The 11,866-nt window shown below is 42.7% G+C and overlaps 1 long non-coding RNA gene across 1 annotated transcript; it reads left to right on the forward strand.

The window, feature by feature from the left end:
* Nucleotides 1–5,037: 5,037 nt before the first annotated feature.
* LOC142498740 (uncharacterized) lies at nucleotides 5,038–11,631 on the forward strand. The gene is made up of 3 exons (XR_012802542.1): nucleotides 5,038–5,476; nucleotides 7,280–7,509; nucleotides 10,369–11,631. It is a non-coding gene; the product is annotated as an uncharacterized LOC142498740 (long non-coding RNA).
* The last annotated feature ends 235 nt before the right edge of the window (nucleotides 11,632–11,866 follow it).

Raw genomic sequence — 11,866 nt, forward strand, 5'->3', positions numbered from 1 at the left:
TGTTAAGTGTTGGGTATTTCAATGGGGTTTGTGCATAGCGTCTGGTTGGCTTAGACTGGTCTGACGTCACGAAACGGGCTTACAGTACTTCCGTTTTCGCGGCACATTTAAATACCCAGGTTTGAGGGCTGTTCAGATAGGGACCTTGATCAAGCAGAAAACACAAAAATAGTGCAATACTGTTGTAAGGTACAGTAGTCAGTAGCTTGCAGAGTGTGGTACCAAAAAGATGTACACTCACATTTTCAAGAAATTAAACAGGCATTATACCCCATGGGGGACTCCTTCGTTGTGGTGTAAGTATTGTAACTCTGATGTAAGGTGTCGAGTTGGATGGTGGTTACTCAGACGTGGGTACAAAAAACACAGAAATACGGACTAAGTGCAGAGGATCACAGTGTATTAGCACAAAATCATACTAACAGGTACAATTTCCACTCACATGTGAACCCAGAGCACGGAGAGTGTACAATAGCAGCCTTGGTTGGTCACCGGCGGTTTGGCTCAGGAGTGTAGCGGTCAAGGGGAGGTTTGCACACGGCAGCTGGTGTGCAGGCAGCTCCATACGGTCCTTCCATGTCCGCGTTCCACGGCTGCGTTCCAAACGCTCGAGGTCGACGTCTACACGTGATTACGTCACCTTCCGGGTCTCCCTCAGTTTGCTAGTAGGACCTGCTGAGTCCTGTGCTTCCATCCTATGTAATAAAAATACATTAACAGCTTAACGGCTAGCCGCTAAGGTAATGAAGGGGTTAAATACCAGTACTGTACTCCTGATGAAGCACACAATGCAAAACGCATAGAGGTTATGTGGGGTTGTTGCACACTATTGGTGGAGAATCATACCGGCAGAGAGAGACGTCAGGCACAGCTGATAGAGAGAGCGGTACGGACCCCGCACCTACTCCAGCAGCATCAGTCTCGGTTCTCACCATCTTGTTTTACCTACATATTGCAAGTCTATTCCTTTGTATCTCACATTGTTGCATTACCATGCAGTCCTTTTATTAGGACGTTTCCAATACATACTGTGACAAAATACCCTTTTTGGCTGAAGGGTTCTTGTCTGGGGACCGTAAAACCCACTGTCTTTTAGGGTAAACCGCAATCACAGAACAATCCATCTCTGGTTTAAGTGCTTTATTTTCTCTGTCACTCCAACAGACAAATCAAGATAAACAAAAGAATCAAAAATAAATCCTTGCGCTACCTGAGCATTAACTAGACAGCAATTCTCTAGCTATCTTTTGGTGGCTTCCCCACTTACCAATCAATAAAACACAGGTATCATAAACAAACCTGCTGCAGACAAGTGCCTGTTTGTAGCATCCAGCCATCTTAGGCTGCAAACCCGCTGCGGCCGGCGGGGCGCACGGCCACGCGGCCGCGAACCACCAGACCCTTGCCTGAATGGACCCTGCTCCCGCTGCCTCCTTCCGGCAGGGCTGACTACGTACTGTGACGCGTCAGCCGGCCGATGCTGCAAGAATCTAGTGATTTACAGCGCTGACGCGTCACGTGGTACGCGAGTCAGCCAATGGGGAGGAGGGGAGGAGGGGAGGAGCTAGATGGGAGGCGCCTTAGGCGGGGAGCAGGGAAGGAGCTGCAGGTTAAAGTGTGTGAATGTGTATGTATGTGTGTATGTATATATGTATGTGTGTGTGTGTGTGTGTGTGTATATGTGTGTGTGTGTGTGTGTATATATGTGTGTGTGTATGTATATATGTATGTGTGTATGTATATATGTATATGTGTGTGTGTGTGTGTGTGTGTGTGTGTGTGTGTGTGTGTGTGTGTGTGTGTGTGTGTGTGTGTGTGTGTGTGTGTGTGTGTGTGTGTGTGTGTGTGTGTGTGTGTATATATGTGTGTGTATATATGTATGTGTGTATATATGTATGTGTGTATGTATATATATATATGTGTGTATGTATGTTTGTGTGTATGTATATGTGTATGTGTGTGTGGGGGGTGGACGGCACCACGATCAGATCCCGCCCCCCTCTCTCCAACTCCCGCCCCCCTCCCTCCCACTCCGGCTCCCGGCTCCCTACAGACCGCATATCGCGGTCTGTGTTTGTCAGCGCCCGCCTGTCTGCACTGCGGGCGCGATGACTCTGGGAGCGGGGCCTTAGCCTTAGCTGGAATAGGGGAGAGGGAAGAACCGATCCAGCCTGGCCTTTTTAAACTCTGTTAATCAAGGCCAGGTGATCTGCACCTGGCTTCATTTGCACAACCTTCCTTGGGCCTTTAACCCTTAGTAGGGATAGGTATAATTTGCAAATGCAGGGCTTATGAGTCTCCCACCCACAACTTTACCACCTTTCCTCTCAAATATCCTCCCCCCCCAGCTCATTCCTACTGGACATCAAGACGTGTACCCTACACAGCCCACCAGCATTTCCCTGTTTCAGACCTGCCCTGTTTTCCACAAGTAAATTAAAGGGCTGGAAACAAAGGAACCACCTGGTCACCCTTGAGTTTTTCTCTTTGTTCTGGGACATCCAAGTAAGAGGAGCATGGTCTGTAATAACCTGATTTTCTTTCCTAACAGGTAATACAGAAGAGCCTCTAAAGCCCATTTAATTGCCAAACATTCTTTTTCTACTGTTGAATAGTTTGTTTCTTGTGGGTTTAACTTTCTGCTCAAAAAGTAAATGGGATGGTCCTCACCCTGGTATTCTTGGTAAAGGACAGTCCCTCAGCCCACATCAGAAGCATCTGTCTGTACTATGAACTCTCTGGAAAAGTCTGGGGTTATCAAGAAAAGTTGGGCACAGAGAGCATCTTTCAATTATTTAAAAGCCTGATCTGCCTCTGGAGACCACTTAATTGTAACTGGGGATCTTGCTTTTGTGAGGTCTGTTAAAGGGGCAGCAACTGTGGCAAAATTTGGAATGAACCTTCTGTAGTAACCCGTCAGACCCAGAAATGCTCTTACTTCTTTCTTGGTAAGTGGCTGGGGCCAGTTTTGTATAGCTTCCACCTTTGCCATCTGTGGTTTAACCAATCCTCTCCCAATTGAATAGCCTAAATACTTTGCCTCCTCCAGACCAATGGTACGCTTGGGAGGATTAGCAGTTAAACCAACAGAGCGAATGGAATTAAGTATTGCTTGAACTTTGGGAGATGGGACTCCCAGTCTTCACTGTGGATAACAACATCATCCAGGTATGCTGCCTCATATCTAGTATGCGGTTTTAGAACCCTGTCCATCATTCTTTGGAATGTGGCAGGGGCACCATGTATACCCGAATGGTAATACGGCATACTGAAACAGGCCTTTGTGTGTTGAGAATGCAGTTTTTTCTTTTGCCTGTTCAGTGAGAGGGACCTGCCAATAACCTTTTGTTAGATCTAGAGTTGTCAGGTAACGTGCTTTGCCCAGTCTCTCTATTAACTCATCAACCCTTGGCATTGGTTATGAGTCAAATTTAGAAACCCAATTTAACTTGCAATAGTCATTACAAAATCTTAAATTGCCATCAGGTTTTGGAACCAGCACAATAGGACTGTTCCACCCCCTATGTGACTTTCCGATTACCTCAAGTTTTAACATCTTTTCCACCCCCAAGTTTATAGCCTCCCTTCGGGCTTCAGGATACTATAGGGTTTAACCATTTTCCCTTGTTCTGTCATTATGTCATGTTTTATAACATTAGTTTTCCCTGGGGTCACAGAGAAAACATCACTATTTCTCCTGCAAAAGCCCTGATTTCTTGTTTCTGATGTACAGGCAGAGTGTCTGGTATGTTCACCACAGGATCAGTGGTGAGAAGTTCTAAGGGCTTTAAAGCAACCAGGACTTCCCTATCCTTCCAAGTGTAGCCATGTATCCTCTTAGCTACTAATCTGCCCTGCCTAACATATAAACCCTGGTACCAGTGCAGGCTGTGTTAGGATTAATCCAGGTTTTTGCCCTGCAGTAAGCAGCTTCCTTGAGTGACAGGGGGGCGGGCTAAGGCCTGTGTACTGCCCAATCTGGGGCTAAGATCTTGGACCCTCCTCCTGGGTACAAAAGGAGCTGCAGAGCCTACATTTAGAGTTCTATGCTGAGTTCCAGGAAGTGTGGAGTCAGGGCTCTGCCCATCTTCCTTCCCCTCCCTTAGAGGAGTGGGGCCACTACCCCTTATGCCAACGAGGAATAAGGGAAGAGCTGAGGATAGACCTTTAGGGCCTCAAGCCCAGGGGGTTGATTCCAGGGACTTGAAAAGAAGTATACAGTTGTATTCTGTATCCTGTTGTAAAGAAAATAAAGACTGTTCTTGTTTTATATACTCCTGCCTGAGAGTTCAGTTAATCCGGGGGAGTATCCGAGAGTTTTCCAGCAGGGACTGCACCCAGTTCTACTGGGGCCTGCGGGGAATGGAGGAGCTGCACCAGTAAGGGAGAACCATCCAACAATGAAAGCCTGTCCTGTCGTCCCCACTACCATCGGCAGATGCTCAGTATTCTGTGAGCCAGCAAGTGAGCAGCACAAAACACTATGTAATAATGAAATCTCCCAGAGGGTGGGGGGAAACCTGTTACACAAGGTTTTAACATGTTTATATGATACAATTGCAGGTTTTCTTCTTCCTGGCTGCCTTACTTTATAATTAACAACACCCACTTTCTCAATTATTTCATATGGGCCATGCCACTTTGCAAGAAACTGGTTCTCCACTGTAGGGACCAGCACTTATACCCTATCACCAGGTTGAAACAATCTGATCCTAGCATTATGGTTATAGCTGTTTTTCTGCACTTCCTGAACTTTTTGCATATGTTCCCTGACTATAGGCTTGATAGCTGCCATTCGATCCTGCATCAGAGATATATGTCCAATCACACTACGATGGGGTGTCGTCTCCTTCTCCCAGGTCTCTTTAGCTATATCTAGTAATCCTCGAGGATGTCGCCCATACACTAATTCAGAAGGGGAAAAACCTGTAGAGGCTTGGGGTACTTCTCTAACGGAGAACATTATGTAGAGTAACAAAAAGTCCCAATTTTTCCCATCGGTGTCAATTACCTTCCGTAGCATACTGTTATGGATTACAGGTAGCACAGGTACATACATAGTATACATATGTCTTAGTACAGCTTTGAGCATACTGTCGCATATTAACTAGTTTTTTTGCTTTGGAAAAGGTACATAAGTTATCTGAAGTTTGCAAATAGAATTTCTCTGATGAGCCAGGAAATCTTAGCAGAGCAGGTTTTAACACCTTTTGTCGAAGAGCATGAGCTTACGATTAATGGCACGGATGTGAGACCGCAGACATCCTGTGATTAATTTGCTACGCAGGTAGAAATAAGTTAGGAAACTCTGCTAGTTTTTGGGATATTTGCCTTGTTTCCACATAGATAATAATGACGTATGACAAGGGCAATAAAAGGTTAGCATTAGGCCAAGTTAGATCAGAACCGAGTGGCGAGCCACATGAGACGAGACCTACCGAGACTGGCATGACATATCGTAATACCTAGTTGGTTTGTGAGTACACTACCGACACACTTTATTGAAGTGTGGTCGGTACCGCAAGCCGGGAAATCTCCCGGCTTGCTAGTGGCCGCCCCTCGGCGTGCCGCGCGTCATAGACGCGCGGTCACGCGTCATCGGGAGCGTGCGCCCCCTGCACGCGTGTCCAGGGGCTCCCCGAGGGACCGCGGGACAGCGGCAGGGGGTTCCGGGGGACCCGGCGGACCCGGCAGCGGTAGGGAGAGCGCCCCGATCGGAGGGCGCTCTTCCGCTGCTTCGGCGCGCGCCCGTCACACTCGGGCGCGCGCCAGGCTACTGCTGCGGCACAGAACGGGCAAATGCTCGAATAAACTGTGCCGCAGCAGTATGACGGCATACTGAATAAATAACCTCTGCATACATAGATAGATACAAGTATTGGATTGTTAGCATCTTTGCTTATTGTTTCTTATTATCATGTTGTATCTCAATAAACATGAGTCTTATCTTATACAAACTCTGAGTAACCTCTCTTAATAATATTCTCACAATACCCTAACATAAAGGGTGTGAGGCCATTTTTCTGCAGGGCAAGAAATTGCGATAAAGTGCTTCTGCTTAGAGCAGAAAATAACATGTTGCAAGACGTTACCTGGGAGAAGAGGGTATGGCATATGACCCATGATATTTGGCGCCCAAACGTGATTGATACTCATGAGTTGTATAAATAAGTACTAAAAATTGTATGTTACCCATTTAATCTTTAAAGTACACGTGTATGCTATTTCCTCTTTATAATAGAGTTGGTACAAATTTCAACCATATATCATGGCTAACAGGGACTTTGCACGAGTTGTAAACCTTGACAATTTAATGAGAAATCAGTATCAAAGAGAACTGAATGATGGTGAAGTTATTGCATTTGAAATCCAATTTGGTCCATGGGGACCTGGTGCCAGATATTCATATATAACTATAAATACAGATGTTGATCCAGTCACATATCGATACATACAACAGGCATATGACCCGTTGCCACATACAATCATTAATTTGACATATAATAATGCAACCATTATTTTGGGACGACAGCCTGTAATCGCTACTGGCATAAACAGGCATGGTCCCATAAATTCTGCTGCCAGATGGGGAGAAAATCGCACACACTTATTTTCACCAGTTACATTAATTGAGTTAACACCAGCTGCACAGGATGTGGCAACAAAGCGTGTTAATGCTATAGCAGAAATTACATTGCTACGAGAAATTGTTAATGTTTTCTTAACAACAAGAGGAGCTCAAGCTTTAAAAGAAGCGCCAGCTCGTGCCCAAATCGGTATTCCTATGTCGAATATCAAGGCGATGATAGGGGAGATGAAGGGAGAGAAAAAGTTTTGTTGACACTGAAACAGAAATATTGGTGGCCGAATATGAGGAAAATGGTTAAAACAGTTTTAAGAAACGGCAAACCTTGTCTGTTGGTAAATAGCCCTAATCATCAGACACCACCATTTATTATTAATGCAATACCGAGTAAGCCGTTTGATTTAATATATTTGGATCACATTGGACCATTACCTCCATCACATTCCTACAAACATGTTTTGGTTTGTGTTGATGCATGTACAAGGTTTACGTGGTTATACCCCGTTCGTAGTACGACAGCAAGCTCTACGATTACTTGAATCAATCGTCCTACACAATGGTACCCACTTTTGGTTACGGTCCAAATTGGTCTAAATAATATTCCTAACACAACAACTGGTAAAACACCACATGAACTGTTATATGGTACACCCATGAATACACAGTTTAATAATGATTCTATTTCTGTCCCAGGGAGACTCGAGCAAATATTCATTGTACAAGAATTGAGGGATTATTTTTCCCATACAGCCCACACACAAAGTAATCCTAAAGCTTGGACACCGCAGATTGGACAATTGGTCCAGGAGAGGGTTGCGAAGGTAAAGCCGTTACGGCCTAAGTGGAAGAAACCATCCACGATACTGAAAAAGTTAAATGAGCGTACCTTTGTTATCCAAGATACTAATGGACGAGAAAGGACTGTGAGTATAGACAATCTTAGACTATTTTGTGCCTCTCAATCTGTCTCGCTTTTCTGGCAACATTCGCCAGTGTTATTTTCAGGTTACAATGGCATTTTGTGACTCAACAAGAAGGAGAGATCATCAACTGGCATCGTACAGCTGCACACGATATTACCACACAGACTCCAGAATCGTGAAACGAGGACTTCACTATGATTTGAAACCAGTGGAGGTACAGTCGGTGGGTATACCTCAAGGTGTGTATAGGAAGCCATTTCCTAAACCTATCATCCAGAAACGAAAGACTTTGGGAATTTCACAGGTTGCACTGTTTGATTCAACTGTGATACAAAAGAGGCTGGTATCACTACGCCAGAAGGAAGGAAATTGGTGACACAGCATCTGAATGCCCAGATGCAACAACTTCAATCTACGAGCCTGAAATATGATCTACCCCTGCATAACCATTGGAAACAGCAGAGCTACCGTGAACAACGTTGTTATGCTGAATTTGGACATTGCCATTTCATTGACTTTCAAGGAACACGTAAATGGCCGACGAAGTAGCTGAAAGCTGATCATTGCCCCCGGCCTGGTGTAACCATGGACAATGTAAGGTATAAACAATACCCTATTTTCTATCTGAATACAGGTCAGAATACACAGAAATTATTTGTTCCCAACGGACAGTTTGATCCCAGAGTGGCATTCTGGGAAGGTGCTGAAGAAGAAGAGTACAGAATACCTGTAGGGGTAAGAGCCTATAATTCTGCTGTTTTCTGCTCTGACAGTATATACTCAGAATGGTGGGACCCATCCACAACCGCTGATGAACTGTTACTCAAACTTCAAGAATTGATGGAAGATGCTAAAAACTGGAAAGCTACAGAAAGAAGCACTTCCAAAAGAATGGAATATAAAAGGTGATGGTATGTTGTTTCGTGAACCTACAGCATGGGACTCTTACACTCAACCACGCTTTGCTACATTTACCAATACTACATACTACAGCCATTCATGTAAAGGTTTCAAGAATGCGTGTGGTATAACTTTGACAAAATTAATCGAAGAAGGAATTTGTGATGAGGACAATATGATATCCATTTACAGAAGTAATTCCTGTTCTTTTTATTACAATGTTACGGAAGGCTATTTTAAATGGCCAACCAAAAATGATTGATCAAGGATTTTTACATTTTTCAGGATTACCAGGTTTTTGGTGTGTAAAGCAAATAACGATTAGAAAACCTAATTACAACGTGTACTCCCTGTTCCAGAAATGTCTCAATGATAGTTTACATATTGATGTAGACACAGTAATCAGGGCAATGAGCAATTTAATGAATGTACAAATAGCTCCAGATGATAAACCCTGTGAATGTGACACATGCTCCACACAGAATATTGTTAACATGCCCTACTCAGAGGCAATGTGGGGTACAGATGCTACAATTGATGCCATAGTGTAATATCAAAATGATACAAATTCAATGAATGAATGTAAGGTTTCAAGTAAATCCTCTACTAGAAAACTACTTACTAACGCTGATGTTCTTATCGCTACAGGACACCTGCTGAGTGATTCTGTTTCTGTTATAAGCCAAATCTCTGACTCAAATGATGAAGAATTGAGGAGAGGTATTTTGGTGTTAAGGGATCATCTGATAACAATTGCTTCATACACAATTTCAGACATTACAGTGTTATCTGAAGAAATCAAAGTTATTCTTAATCACATTACATCTATAAGATTAACATTGCAAAATCATAAGATTGACACATCACTTTTAAATCTCACATGGATAACACAGACTCTGAATTTAAGTCCACAAGAATCTCAGATCCTAGCACATGTTTCACAGACCACAATTTATGACATACGGGAAAGCAACCACAGATGGGTTCCTAATCCTGATGACTCTTTATGGGAAGTTTTTCTGTACAATGAATTATTTATCCCAGGTGATGTTTATACCACAAATTGGGAACTGCTTAATTGTGGACACTTGACACAAACAGGGCCTTATTTTGCAAGGGTGCAGATTACTCAACCGTACCACTATATGTCTGTGAAATGTAATCAAGAATTTTTCATCAGCACTACACAATGTGTTGATAAAGGTTATTTAGTATGTGACGATATCATACAGCACATGCCTTGTAATGATCAACTGCAAGGTAGCAACTGCCCAATAACTGCAACACCCATACAAGCTCCTTTTACATTGATTCTCAGTTTAGATAATGGGAGTTATATAGTATTGACAACAGAAAAGGAGTGTAGTGTACCTTCATTTCAGGCATCAATAGTCACAGTTGATAAGAGTGTACATTCGACCTATGTTACATAAGACAGTTACATCTGCCGTACATATTCAGGTACCTGCTATCACACTGACACTGCCACACATGACATCCTATTTGGCACATTTAAAGAATATGAAGATAACAATAGGATTCACACATGACATGGTGTATACACTTCTACAGAGAGTTCACAGTGAGTTACTTCGTGTAGATCTACACCCAGGGGATTTTCCACAGTGGTTAACTACACTACAGTAGGTCAGTCGCTGAAAACTTTTTGGCCAAAGACAGGTAATTTCTTGTCAAATATAGGTACCAGCCTACAAACTGATGGTACAGGTATTTTTGGAGGACTAGGAAATGTGTTCGGAATCCTAGGATATTTGAAAACACTATTGTTTCTTATTTCAGGGATAATAATCCTTGTTGTTTTAATTCGTGTTTTCTCTTTTCTTCCAAAGGTGAAGAGGCAATCAGCCTAATTAAATACTGTTTAGTTTAACGTTTTTCTTCTAGTGTAAACCTGATATATTTTTACCTAGATACTAATATTTTGTTTTAAGCACACAGGTCATATCTAACCTGCTAAAGCATGTTTTGTTGCACGGACTCTGACAACAAAAAAGACACTTCACAAATGTTGCGCCTACCACGGTCGTATCAAACCTCGATGAGAGTATATTTGGATGAACTTGTTTGACCAAATCGGAAGCCAGGCAGAGTGCATGCAGTCCATGATTTAATGAAAGACTTTATATATCAAGACTCTCTTGCTTCATCGGGCCGTTTTCAGTGTTAACTCCTAATGGGACATTGCTTCCGCGTAGCTTGCTAATGTTGTGTAATTTTTGGCAAGTAAAATCTCTACTAACTTTTGGTGATCAGCCAAGGACATTCATCGTCAAATATATCAAATGTCTTTTTATACGATTGAAGATAGTCAAATCAGCATAGTTAGCCACGGGTCGTATAATTGTACCACGTTATTTGCGTGTTCTGGAGATAAACATGAAAATTGTTTTGGGGCACGATGGGAAACTACTATGTTAAGTTTGTATGAACCACAAAATCAACCTGTTTTGCAATTGGGTGATTTTTACAGATTGACACCTTTTCACACAGGGATCAATTGTGCACTTAATCGCAGCTGTAGGTGTTTTGGCATTCCATCACACAAAGCTGCAGATCCAGTTTCGCCAATGCCAGAACTCGATAACCATGACATAGCGACATGCCCATAATGAATATTTTCTGCTGTGTTTTGTTATTCTCCTGCACTTGCAAAAATATGATAATTATGCGTAGGAGAGGGTGTTATGGATTACAGGTAGCACAGGTACATACATAGCATACATATCTCTTAGTACAGCTTTGAGCATACTGTCGCATATTAACTAGTTTTTTTTGCTTTGGAAAAGGTACATAAGTTATCTGAAGTTTGCAAATAGAATTTCTCTGATGAGCCAGGAAATCTTAGCAGAGCAGGTTTTAACACCCTTTGTCAAAGAGCATGAGCTTACGATAAATGGCACGGATGTGAGACCGCAGACATCCTGTGATTAATTTGCTACGCAGGTAGAAATAAGTTAGGAAACTCTGCTAGTTTTTGGGATATTTCCCTTGTTTCCACACAGATAATAATGACGTATGACAAGGGCAATAAAAGGTTAGCATTAGGCCAAGTTAGATCAGAACCGAGTGGCGAGCCCCATGAGACGAGACCTACCGAGACTGGCATGACATATCGTAATACCTAGTTGGTTTGTGAGTATGACGGCATACTGAATAAATAACCTCTGCATAGATAGATAGATAGATACAAGTATTGGATTGTTAGCATCTTTGCTTATTGTTTCTTATTATCATGTTGTATCTCAATAAACATGAGTCTTATCTTATACAAACTCTGAGTAACCTCTCTTAATAATATTCTCACAATACCCTAACATAAAGGGTGTGAGGCCATTTTTCTGCAGGGCAAGAAATAGCGATAACGTGCTTCTGCTTAGAGCAGAAAATAACATATTGCAAGACGTTACCTGGGAGAAGAGGGTATGGCATATGACCC

This window comes from Ascaphus truei, chromosome 7 (assembly GCF_040206685.1).
Source record: "Ascaphus truei isolate aAscTru1 chromosome 7, aAscTru1.hap1, whole genome shotgun sequence".
Classification (NCBI taxonomy): Eukaryota; Metazoa; Chordata; class Amphibia; order Anura; family Ascaphidae; genus Ascaphus; species Ascaphus truei.